This window comes from Oryctolagus cuniculus, chromosome 3 (assembly GCF_964237555.1).
Source record: "Oryctolagus cuniculus chromosome 3, mOryCun1.1, whole genome shotgun sequence".
Taxonomy (NCBI): Eukaryota; Metazoa; Chordata; class Mammalia; order Lagomorpha; family Leporidae; genus Oryctolagus; species Oryctolagus cuniculus.
This window is the reverse complement of record NC_091434.1, coordinates 152,807,825-152,820,267: the sequence shown is the minus strand read 5'-3', so window position 1 is coordinate 152,820,267 and position 12,443 is coordinate 152,807,825.

Sequence of the window (12,443 nt, the reverse complement as noted above, 5' to 3'; positions counted from 1 at the left end):
CAGATAGTGACTGCCCCCTACCTAAAAACAGTGCATGTGGGCAAGAGGAATACAAGTTTCTGCCCATCTCTGACCTCCAATTGATCCTCACTGACTGCTCCCTTTAGCCCAACCTTGTGGTTCGGATCGTTTCTGATGGTGGCCACATTAGTAAAAGGAAAGCCCCTTGAGAAAGTTAGGAAAACAAGAAGTCCTTATAGGAATCTCTGAGGAGTGTAGGAGAGCGAGCAAGCAAATCCATGTCTAAATGGAATTTTAGACGAGGGGTCAGGGGACAGGGTGGAGAGTTTTTATTGCAATCATTTCGAAAGTGTATTGAGTAGATTTGCATTCATGTTTATTCATGATGGAAAAAAAAAACTGTCCCCAGATATGCATTTTAATTTGTGAGAAAGTTGCTAAGAAATGTGAGATCATGGAGAAGGCGGTACTAAATAAAATAAATAAATAAATAAAACCGAGGGAGTTTAAGCCTGCCTAGAATGTGATTCATTCTTTTGGAGCAATGCATAGAGTGAGATGATGTCCAAAAGTAATTTTTCTATTTCTTGGACATGTAAGCATTTTTCCTTATGGCAATGATAGTGCAATCAGAGTCCTAGGTAGATTATATTGATACCCACAAGGGGAACAGCGCACTCCCACATGTCATTTCCCTTTCACTATCTTTGAAAGGGGGCTAAAATTCTTATGCTCACCTCTGTTGCCTGAGGTGATGAATCTATATTCTGCAATTTTCTTGTAAAATGGAGGGATGCTACTCAGCTTTATTCCTTATTTCAACAACTACTTATTCAGCAACCATCTGGTACAACTTACTATCTGCCAAACATCCTCCCTGGTGCTAGGGAAAGAGGACTGAATAAAACAAATAAAATAAGCATCGATGACTTTGAACAGCCCTTGTCTCAACTGTTGAGAAACAGGTGTCTTTTTTTTTTTTTTCATTCAATTTGCTGAACTCTTTACTTAGTATGGAGTTAATCTTCTGTGTATAAAGTTGATTGAAAATAGATATTAGAAAAAAAAAACAAGACTGGGAATAGGAAAGGGAGGAGGAAGAGGGGTGGGAGTGTGGCGGGGGGGGGGGGGCGGGTTACAGTGGGAAGAATCACTATGTTCCTAAAGTTGTACTTAGGAAATGCATGAAGTTTGTATTCCTTAAATAAAAAGGTTTTTTTGGAAAAAATAAGCATCTATTTCTGTTACTATGGTGAAACAAACATCCCCCCATATACAAAAAATCTCCTGCTACAACATGGATGGAAATTACAAAAGGTAAAATAAGCACCTTTTGAAATGTATGAGCTTTCCCACTGTGACCCTCCAAAGGCCAAAAATGAAGAGGAAGCTAAAAACCTAAGCGTTAGTACCCAGGGAGCATTTACCAACCCGTCTATAAGCTCGGATCTGAAAGATCACATTGGTGTGGGAAGTAAGGTCTTGGACTTCCTTGAGGTGGGGAATTGAAATTAGAACACAACAGTCCATTCCCTTCCATATAAAGTCAGAAACTCCAAAGAGCTATGTATCCAATAGAGGAAAAATCTGCCCACTAGCACTAGAAACCAAGGAACTAGATTCATGTGAGGTTTCCAAGGCCTTGCTGAAGGATATTGTGCCATGTTCTGGACTCCCACAGTCACTCCAGGGTAAAAATGTCCCTTCATTTGTATCTAAAATAACTCAACAGGGAGCTGCTGCTCTAGAAATTTCCGACCATCTCTGTGCTTCTTGGAGACCTCAGTCACTGGGTAGAGTTGAAAAGGCTAATCATAGTCTTAAGAAAATTCTAAGCTTTGCCAGGAGACCTCAGAAAAAATGGCTTAAACTATTGCCTACTGGCCTTCTCAGGATGAGAATGGCACCCAAAGCTACCTTAAGCTTAGTCCATATGAGACACTGTATGGAAGGCCTTTCATCACCTCTGACATCCTCTTTGAATCAAAAGCACAAGATCAGATAAAGTATATTCTCAATCTAGGCCAGGTGCAGAGGGCTTTGGTAGAACACAGCGATAAGGTTCTTCCAGTACCACATCTCAAGACTTATGAGCAGCCCATCTCCCCAGGAGACTCAGTCCTGTTAGAAACTTGGAAGGATCCCCTTCAGATCAGTTACAGCCTAAATGGAAGAGCCCTTGCCAGGTGCTACTGAGCACGGCTACCTCAGCATGACCAGGATTAAACACCTACCTCAAGTCTTCACAGATAAACTCAAAATACATGCTTGATCATTCCTGTGAGCCAACTGAGATTTTAAATACCTCTTCAAAAAGCAAAAAGATAAGTAAAGGCTTTGCTTTCATCACATCAAGACTGCTAGACCTTAAGACAGACATGCCGTATCTACATCTCCTTTGGTTCTCTTCAGGGGCTGTTACTGATCAAAAAACTCCTTAATCGGTTCTTCTATTACAATTCTCTATGCTCAGGCTAAATGGTTTTATAATCTGCAGAAGGGTAGCCTATCGCCACCCACTCTCTGGGAGTCTGCAAGATATGTTCTTTCCATCTTAAGGGGCACTCCAGTTGCAACTGGTTTTGTTCCAGTTTTGTTTGTGCTAATTAACAAACTTACATGTTTCAGAACTCAATGACTTCTGAAAGTAACTGACCATGCAGGGGACATAGCTGTTGGTGGTGACCAAAAATTCTCCAGCTCATAAAGCAAATTTGTTAGAGGAGATAGGCAGAGAGACTTCCAGACCTGGGAGAGGCAAGGCCTGCACTATGCCCCGGATAAGCAGGAAGCAGCTATAGAAGATACGATGATTCCATGCCCTTAAACATCCCTTAAGATTAAGGGCTGGAATCTTTGAGGGGGGAATGATAGAGGTAGGCAGATAGGATCAAATTGATTAGATTTGTGAACTGGAGACCACGCCCACTGTATGATCTCAGGGCTCTTCCTGGGTGCCCACCTGCCTACCAGACTAAGTAACCACTCCCTTTGAAGTAAATACAAGGCCTGGAGCATGGCCCTCTCCCTTGTTGCCCCATGCCTTCAGACACACGGCCTTTGCTGTCCTGCCTGCGTGCTTGCTCCATGTGGCACCCGGCCTGCTCTATGCCTGGTATGAACATAAATTAGCTTCTAGACTTCTTTCTCCCCTAAATAAAACTGTCAGTTTCCTGTGCTTTTCTCTTACTGAATAAAATCCTTAAAACTTACCATGTCACCTGGTTTATTTTGAGCCAATATTTAGAATTCTTACCTGAATAGATGGCAAGAACCCACAGGATTACAAATATTAAAATTATTAATAAGGCTGGATGATGATATCATAATGGTGACCCAGATGGGACAGCTACATGCCTTTTTTCAGCTTCATTTGATATTAGAATTTACATAATCAATATGCTCCAGGAATCACCTCACAAAGAAATTAACCTTAAAAAAAAGTTCTAGTAGGCCGGCGCCGCGGCTCACTAGGCTAATCCTCCGCCTAGCGGCGCCGGCACACCAGGTTCTAGTCCCGGTTGGGGCGCCGGATTCTGTCCCGGTTGCCCCTCTTCCAGGCCAGCCCTCTGCTGTGGCCAGGGAGTGCAGTGGAGGATGGCCCAGGTGCTTGGGCCCTGCACCCCATGGGAGACCAGGAAAAGCACCTGGCTCCTGGCTCCTGCCATCGGATCAGCGCGGTGCGCCGGCCTCAGCGTGCCGGCCGCGGCGGCCATTGGAGGGTGAACCAACGGCAAAAGGAAGACCTTTCTCTCTGTCTCTCTCACTGTCCGCTCTGCCTGTCAAAAAAAGAAAAAAAAGGTTTTAGTTGAGGAGCCTCACAGATATGAGAGCAGAACCTCCTTGAGTGTCCCATTTTCAGCCAGGTTGAAGAATATTCTCACACATGAAGTTTCAGCAAACCTGAGTACATAATTCAAAATTGCATAACACACCACAAAATAAACCAGCATGATCAAGAGTCACAGAAAAAACAAACCAATGAATTAGCCTCTCAAAAATATCAGAAAATAAAACTATTAAATATGGACTATATAAAAAAGTCTGTTTAGGAATGATGGGTGACAATTCAAATGAATAATGAGCATAATAGATAATACTTACAGAAAGAAGATTAAGCTAAAAGAGAACTGAAAAACACCAGAAAGAACACCCAGAAATTCAAATATAACTACTGATAATAAATACTTAGTGATTCTCTGCCTATGACTATAGCTGTGGAATTGTTATTAAATAAATCTTTCCTCCTGCATGTCTCAGTCAAGCTCACACAGAAACCAAAGAACTGCAGAAGTTCTTCATGAGAAGATTTAACTTCAAAATCACCAACATGAGACTAAGGAGGAAGAATGCTCACAGACTGTGTGGTAACGAAAACTCTGCACCCCAAGCATTCCAGAATCTTTGGAGTGTCACACCTGCCACTGTGGTGCCGGCAGATTCGGTCATGAAGGCAAAGTCACACATGGTAGAAGAGTTGTAAAACAAAGGAAGATAGCTGAAGAAGAAGAAGAAGGAGGAGAAAGGAAGAAAAAGACAAAGAAAAAAAAGAAAATGAAAAATAAACAAGAAAAAGATTCTCAAAGACCAATTAACCAATGAGTCCTTTGCACACTGTTGGTGGTGCTATAAATCAGTATAGTGATTTTAGAAAACAGTATGGAGGTCTCACAAAAAAACTAAAAATAGGACTACTATATGATCCAGCAATCCCACTTCTGAGGATACCCAAAAGAACTTAAATCAGTATATTGAAGAAATGTCTGTGATCACTCCTGTGATCAGTGCAGCACTATTCACAATTGTCAACCTATGTGTTCAGCAACAGATGAATGGATTTTTAAAAAATATTTATTCAGTCATTAATTTGAAAGGCAGAACGAGGAAGGGGGAAGGAACTGGGAGAAATCTCAATCATCTGCTGGTTCACTCCCCCAAATGCCTACAACAGCCAGGGCTGAGCCAAGCTGAAGCCAAGAGCCAGGAACTCCATGTGGGCTTCCCACATGGGTGGCAGGAAGCCAGTACTTGGGCTATCAGCTGCTGCCTTCCCAGGTGCTTTAGCAGGATCAGAAGCAGAGTAGCCAGGACTTGAACTGAGACTGACATAGGACACAGGCGACCCAAGCATTGGTTTAAACTGCTGTACCACAATGGCTGCTCCAGAAGAATGGATTTTTAAAATCTGTGTATATGTGGCCCCCAATTTATGATGCTTTGATTTAACAATTATTTGACTTTGTGATGTTGTGAAGATGATACACATCCAGTAGAAACTGTGCTTCAAATAGTGAATTTTGATTCCCCCCTCCCAAGGTGAGATATGCAGTGGGTTACTATCATTGAATGGCTGGTGATGGCATAAAATCTCAGCTCCCAGTCAGCCATAAGATCAGTAATGTAAACAGGTGCTCTACAGTGTAACAGGTTGCTAAGTAAGCTATGATATTTGGTATATAATAAGCACTGTGTGCATTTTCAGCTCACAGTGAGTTTACTGGGATGTCACTTCATAATAAGTGAAGGAGCATTTGAACACAAAGGAATACTTTTTTTCAGCCTTTTAAAAATCAGAAAATTCTATCATTTGCAACAACATGAACAAGTCTGGAGGACATTATGTTAAATAAAATAAGTTAGGCAAAGAAAGACAAATACCATATGGTCTCACTCTTCTGTGGAATCTACAAGAGTAGAACTCACGTAAGTACAGAGTAGAATGGTGGTTATCAGATGCTGAAGGGCGGCAGAGTTGGATGGGGAAAAGGGAAGCATTAGTCAGCAGATTCCAAGTTTCAGTTAGATGTAAAGATTAAGTTCTCATGTCCTATTTCACAGAATGGTTATTATAGTTAAAAATGATATCATGTCTATCTAAAAACAGCTAAGGAACTGCCAAGATGGCTGAGGAGGGTGTAGCCACACTAACTTCAGCTGCTCTGGGATACAAAAAGAAGAAAAGAAGGAACACATTTCCAGGGGTCTGATGGCAATTTTCAGTAAGGACTGAAAAAACAACAAGGACTCTGTGGGACAAGAGGAGGGAAGACAGAGACACTGCTGCAGCCAGCCGTGTGGTACAGCCAGCTGCCAGCTGTGAGCCACCATCTTCCCACGTCAGGGTGGAAAGAAATTGCTGCACACCCCACCACTCATAGTTTTAGCCGAGACAGAATTCTACAGTCACCCACTGACTCTTCAGCCCAGGGAGCTGATGGGAGTCTCAACAACTGCTGGACTTGGAGCAAGGAGGTCAACTTGCTCCTTTCCACTCCATGACTCCCGCAGAGCACCATACTTGGCAGTGAAAAGTTGGATAGTGACCTTTGTTCTGCTCCTACCAGCGTCAGAATCAGCATTGGCAAGAGACAACATCTCCTTAGAGAGAAGTGAGAGGACTCAGGAAACCCATGTTGTTGTTGATATTACCTAAGAGAGAACTCTGCAGTCCACACTGACTAGCCTGGAGTGCTAGGGGGCAGCAGAGTGTCCACCTAAGCAAGAAAGAAGAGCACATTGCCTACTTCCCTTCTCCCCACCCCCGACAAGGGCTCCCAGCAAATATCGGGAAGGAGGCCCCATCTTGATAAGGCAACTGCAGGCAGCCATGGATTGAGCCTGTGCACATTAGGGGATGTTACCAGAGAGATAAATCCACAATTCCTACTGACTTTTTTTTTAATAAAAGATTTATTTATTCTACTTGAAAGTCACAGTTCCAAGAGAGAGAAGGAGAGGGAGAGGTAGAGAGGTAGAGAGAGAGAGTCTCCTATCTGCTGGTTCACTCCCCAGATGTCCACAACAGCTGGAACTGCTCTGATCCAAAGCCAGGAGCCAGGAGCTTCCTCTAAGTCCCTGACACGGGTTCAAGGGCCCAAGGACTTGGGCCATCTTCTGCTGCTTTCCCAGGCCATAGCAGAGAGCTGGATTGGAAGTGGAGCAGCCGGGTCTTAAACCAGCGCCCATATGGAATGCCAGGACTGCAGGTGGCAGCCTTACTGGCTATGCTATAGAACTGGCCCCCCTATTGACTTTCAGTCTGACCTGAAGGGTTGGCAGGGGGTGGGGCACTAAGTCTGTGGGTGCCCTAACCCTGTCAAGGGTGACCTTACTCCAACTGCCAAAGTGGAGCACCAACAGGCAGCTGGCTCTGGGAATACCCCAGTTCTCTCCATGGATGGCACAAACTCATAAGGCTGAGAGCCTGTGGAAGTCCTGGGCACTATGAATGTGGGAATTCTGTGACTGCACTATAGAATATGGAGTGTAGCTGAGTCTCTGGGCAATCACAGTATCTGGATTCAGAGTTCCCTGAGAGCTTGGGGTGGGTCATGCAGAGGGTTCTGTGCTCACAGTGAGGACTGCAGATCCTTGGTGCAATTCCTGTGCTGGCATGGGTGGGTTGTGTAGCCACTGTGGGCTCACCCTGGGCATTGATCACTTTGGCAGAGAGGAGATGAATCAGTGATAACACCAGCTGATGTGCTTATATCCTCCACACTGCTGATAATAGAGATCTACCATGCCCAACTTGGATGTCACCCTAGACTCTTGCCCTACTCCCACATACTGACTGGCACTCCCTGGCCCCACCCAGCACACACCTCTGAATATCCACTGAAGGAGCAGACACTCCACTAATCCACAGAGGTATATTACAAAGATAAAAGCCATCAAAGGAGAAAACTAACAAGTTATTCCACAAGTTCCTAAATATAAATGTAGAAATACAAGAAACATGAACAAAGAAGACAATATGATTCCCCTGAAGGTACACAGCACTTCAATATTAGAATATTATGATGAAGAGATTTATGAAATACCTGAAAAGAAATTCAAAGGGTGATCATAAAATTACTCAGAAACAATGAAAAGAAAAATCATGAGTTAAAAAAATCCATAAACATGCATGAAAAATTTAGCTGACAGACATATTGGATAGAAATTAATCTGAAATATAAGAAAAGAGAGGAAAGCTTTTACAACAGATTTAGTGAGGCAGAACAAAGAATATCCAAGCTAGAAGATAAATTTTTGGAAATATCACACTCAGAACAAAAAGAAAAAATATAAAATCAGACACACTGAAAACAGTGTTAGTGATTTATGAGCTACCATCAACCGACCTAACATACAGGTCTTAGGAGTTTCTGAAGGTGTGGAAAGACAATGGATTAGAAGGACTATTAAGTGAAATAGTAACATAAAACTTCTCTAATTGGGAGAAAGAAACAGATATCCAAATACAGGTAGCACCAAAAAAGATCTTCACCATGACACATTCTAGTCAAACTTTCAACAGTAAAACATAAAGAAAAGATTCTAAAATGTTTAGAAACACCAGATTACCTTCAGAGGATCTCCAATTAGACTTAACGACTGATTTTTTAACAAAAACCCCACAGGCTAGGAGAGAATTAAAGAGACATAGTCCATAGCCCAAGTCCTAAAAGAAAAAACTGTCAACCCAGGATACTGTACCTTGCAAAGCTCTCATTTATAAATTAAGGTGAAACAAAGACCTTACAAAACAAAATTGAAAGAATTTGTCACCATTTGGCCAGACTTAGAAATGGCACTTAAGGATATGCAACACACAGAAAGAGAGAAATATAGTCATTATCATGAAAGAATGTGAAGGCAGAAAATCTCCGAGTAAAAGTACAAAGGAACTCCAAAGAAAACAATAGGAATATTTATGGGAAAGTGGCAAGACCAAGTCATTATTTATCAGTAATAATCTAGAATGTAAATGGCTTAAATTCTCTAATTAAAAGACACAGACTGGCTGAATGGATTAAATACAAGCTCCTCTATTTGGTGCCTGCAAGAAACAAACCTCACCAACAAAGTTGCATGCATACTGAAAGTGAAAGGATAGAAAAAGGTATTCCATACCAACAGAAAGCAAAAAAGAGCAAGAGTAGCCATCCCAATATCAGACAAACTAGACTTTAATACAAAAATTGTCAAAACAGAAAGAAGACATTATGTAATGATTTAAGGGATCAATTCAACAGGAAGATATGACTTTAGTAAATGTATATGCACCCAATGCCAGGGTATCTGGCTATTTAAAACAAATCTTAATGTTTCTAATGGGAGATATAGACTCCAATACAATAATAATGGGGGACTTTAACACCCCACTTTCATTAATGGACAGATCAACTAGACAAAAATAATAAAGAAACAGAGCTAATAAACACTATGGACTACATGGACTTAATTTATATCTTCAGAACATTTCATCCCATAGCTGCAGAATACACATATTCTTCATGTGTAGAACTTTCTGTAGGATAGAACATATGCTAGGCCATAAAGCAAGCATTAGCAAATACAAAAAAAAATCAAAATTATACCATGTATATTTTCTAACCACAATGGAATAAAGTTGGGAATTAACAGTTTAAGAAACTTTTGAAAATATGCAAACACCTGGGGCTGGTGCTGTGGCACAGCAGGTTAAAGCCCTGGCCTTAAACACCAGCATCCTACATGGGCGCTGGTTCTAGTCCTGGCTGCTCCTCTTCCAATCCAGCTCTCTGCTATGGCTTGGGATAGCAGTAGAGGATGGCCCAAGTCCTTGGGCTCCTGCACCTGTGTGGGAGACCCGGAGGAAGTTCCTGGCTCCTGGCTTTGGATTAGCTCATCTCCAGCTGTTCCGGCCATCTGGGGGAGTGAATCAGCAGATGGAAGACCACCCTCTCTGTTTTTACCTCTCTTTGTAAATCTCTCTCTGTCTGCCTCTCCTCTCTCTGTGTAACTCTGACTTTCAAGTAACTAAATAAAAAAGAGTAAAGTTTACTTCAGTTGGTGCCTGCCTCAAGAAATTGGAAAGGCATCAAATAAATGATCTAACAATGCATCTCAAGGACCTAGAAAAACAAGAACAAACCAAACCCAAAACTGGTAGGAAGAAAGAAATCATTAAAATTAGAGAATAAAAAATTTAAATAAAGATATAAAATATAAAAAAGATCAATGAACTGAAGAGTTTGGTTTCCAGAAAAAATAAATAAAAATGATACACAATTGGCTCTACTAACCAAAAGAGGGGAAGATGAAGACACAAATCAATAAAAGAGATGGAAAAGGAAATGTAACAATGGATATCACAGAAATAAAAAGAATCATCAGAAATTACTACAAACAGCTATATACCAACATTTAGAAAATCTAGAAGAAATGCATAGATTTCTGTATAAATACTATCTACAAAAATTGAGTCATGAAGACATAGAAAATCTAAACAGACCAATAACTGAATGGAGATTGAATCAGTAATAAAGATCCTCCCAACAAAGAGAAACCAGGACTAGATGGCTTCACTGCTGAATTCTACCAGACTTCTAAAGAAAAATTAAATCCACTTCTTCCCAAAATATTCAAAACAATTGAAAGGGAGGGAATCTTTCCAAACTCCTTCTATGAGGCCAGCATCACCTTAATTCCAAAACTAGAAAGGGATACAACAAAGAAAGAAAACTATAGATCAATATCCCTGATGAACATAGATGTAAAACTCCTCAACAAGATACTAACTAATTGAATCCAACAACATATCAGAAAAATCACTCACCCAGACCTAGTGGGATTCACCCCTGGTATGCAGGGATGGTTCAACATACAAAAATCAATAAATGTGATACATCACATTAACAAACTAAAGAATAAAACTGATATGATTATCTCAATAGATGTAGAGAAAGCATTTGATAAAATACAACATACTTTCATGATAAAAACCCTAAGAAAATTGGGTATAGAAAGATCATTCCAGAACACAATCAAGGCAATATATAACAAACCCACTGCAGGCATCATATTGAATGTGGAAAAGTTGGAAGCATTTCCACTAAAATCTAGAACCAGACAAGGATGCTCACTCTCACCATTGATATTCAATGTGGTTCTAGAAGTTTTAGCCAGAGCCATTAGACAAGAAAAAGAAATCAAAGGAATTCAAATTATCCCTATTTGTAGATGACATAAGTCTATATATAGGGAACTCAAAGGACACCACTAAGAGACTATTAGAACTCATAAGAGTTTGGAAAAGTTGCCATATATAAAATTAACAACAAAAAAGCCCACAATAACCTTTGGATACACAGACAAAGCTGTGGTTAAGAAAGAACTTGTAGGATCAGTACCATTCAAAATAGCTTCAAAAAATGTAAATACTTTTGAATAAATTCAACAAAGGATGTGAAAGATCTCTACAGTGAAAATTACAGAACATTAAAGAAACAAATAAGGCTGGCACTTCGGCTCACTAGGCTAATCCTCCACCTGCAGCACCGCACACCAGGTTCTTGTCCTGGTCGGGGCGCCGGACTCTGTCCCTGTTGCTCCTCTTCCAGGCCAGCTCTCTGCTGTGGTCCGGGAGTGCAGTGGAGGATGGCCCAGGTCCTTGGGTCCTGCACCTGCATGGGAAACCAGTAGGAAGCACTTGGCTCCTGGCTTCGGATCAGTGCAGTACGCTGGCCGCAGCGTGCCAGCCATAGTGGCCATTTGAGGGGTGAACCAACGGAAAAAGGAAGACCTTTCTCTGTGTCTCTCTCTCACTGTCTAACTCTGCCTGTCAAAAAATTTTTAAAAAAGAAACAAATAAAATAAGACAACAAAAAAATGGAAAAATCTTGCATGTTCATGATTGGAAGAATTAATATCATGAAAATGCCTATACTGGCATCAGCACTGTGGCATAGCAGGTAAAGCTGCTGCTTCTGGAGCTAGTATCCCATGTGATGCTCATTCAAGTTCCAGCTGCTGCACTTCCAATTCAGCTCCCTGTTAATAACCTGTGAAATTAATAGAAGATGGCCCAAGTGCTTGGGACCTTGCCACCCATGTGGGAGACCCAGAAGAAGCTCGAGTCTCCTGGCTTCAGCCTGGCCCATTGCAGCTATCTACAGAGTAGATCACCAGACAGAAAATCTTTCTCTCTCTCTCCTCTCCCCTCTCTCTTAAGTCTGCCTTTCAAATAAATATATATAAATCTTAAAAAAGGTCCATACTACCTAAAGTAATCTATAGATTCAATGAGATCTCAATCAAAATACCAATGACATTCTTCACTGATAAAGAATAAACAATGTTAAAATTCATGTGGAAACAGAAGAGACCCCAGATATCTAAAGCAATCTTAAACAACAAAAACAAACCTGAGGTATCATAATACCAGATTTCAAGATGTACTACAGGGCAGTGATAATCAAAACACCATGATACTGGCACAAAAAGAAACATGTAGGCTAATGGAACATAATAGAAACTCCAGAAATCAATCCACACATATATAACCAATTTTTCTTTGACAAAGGAGCTAATATCAATCCCTGAGCAAGGACAGTCTCTTCAACAAAAGGTGGTGGGAAAATTGGATCTTCATATGTAGAAGTGTGAAACAAGACCCCAGCCTTACACCTTATACAAAAATCAACTCAAAATAGATCAGTTATCTAAATCTACAA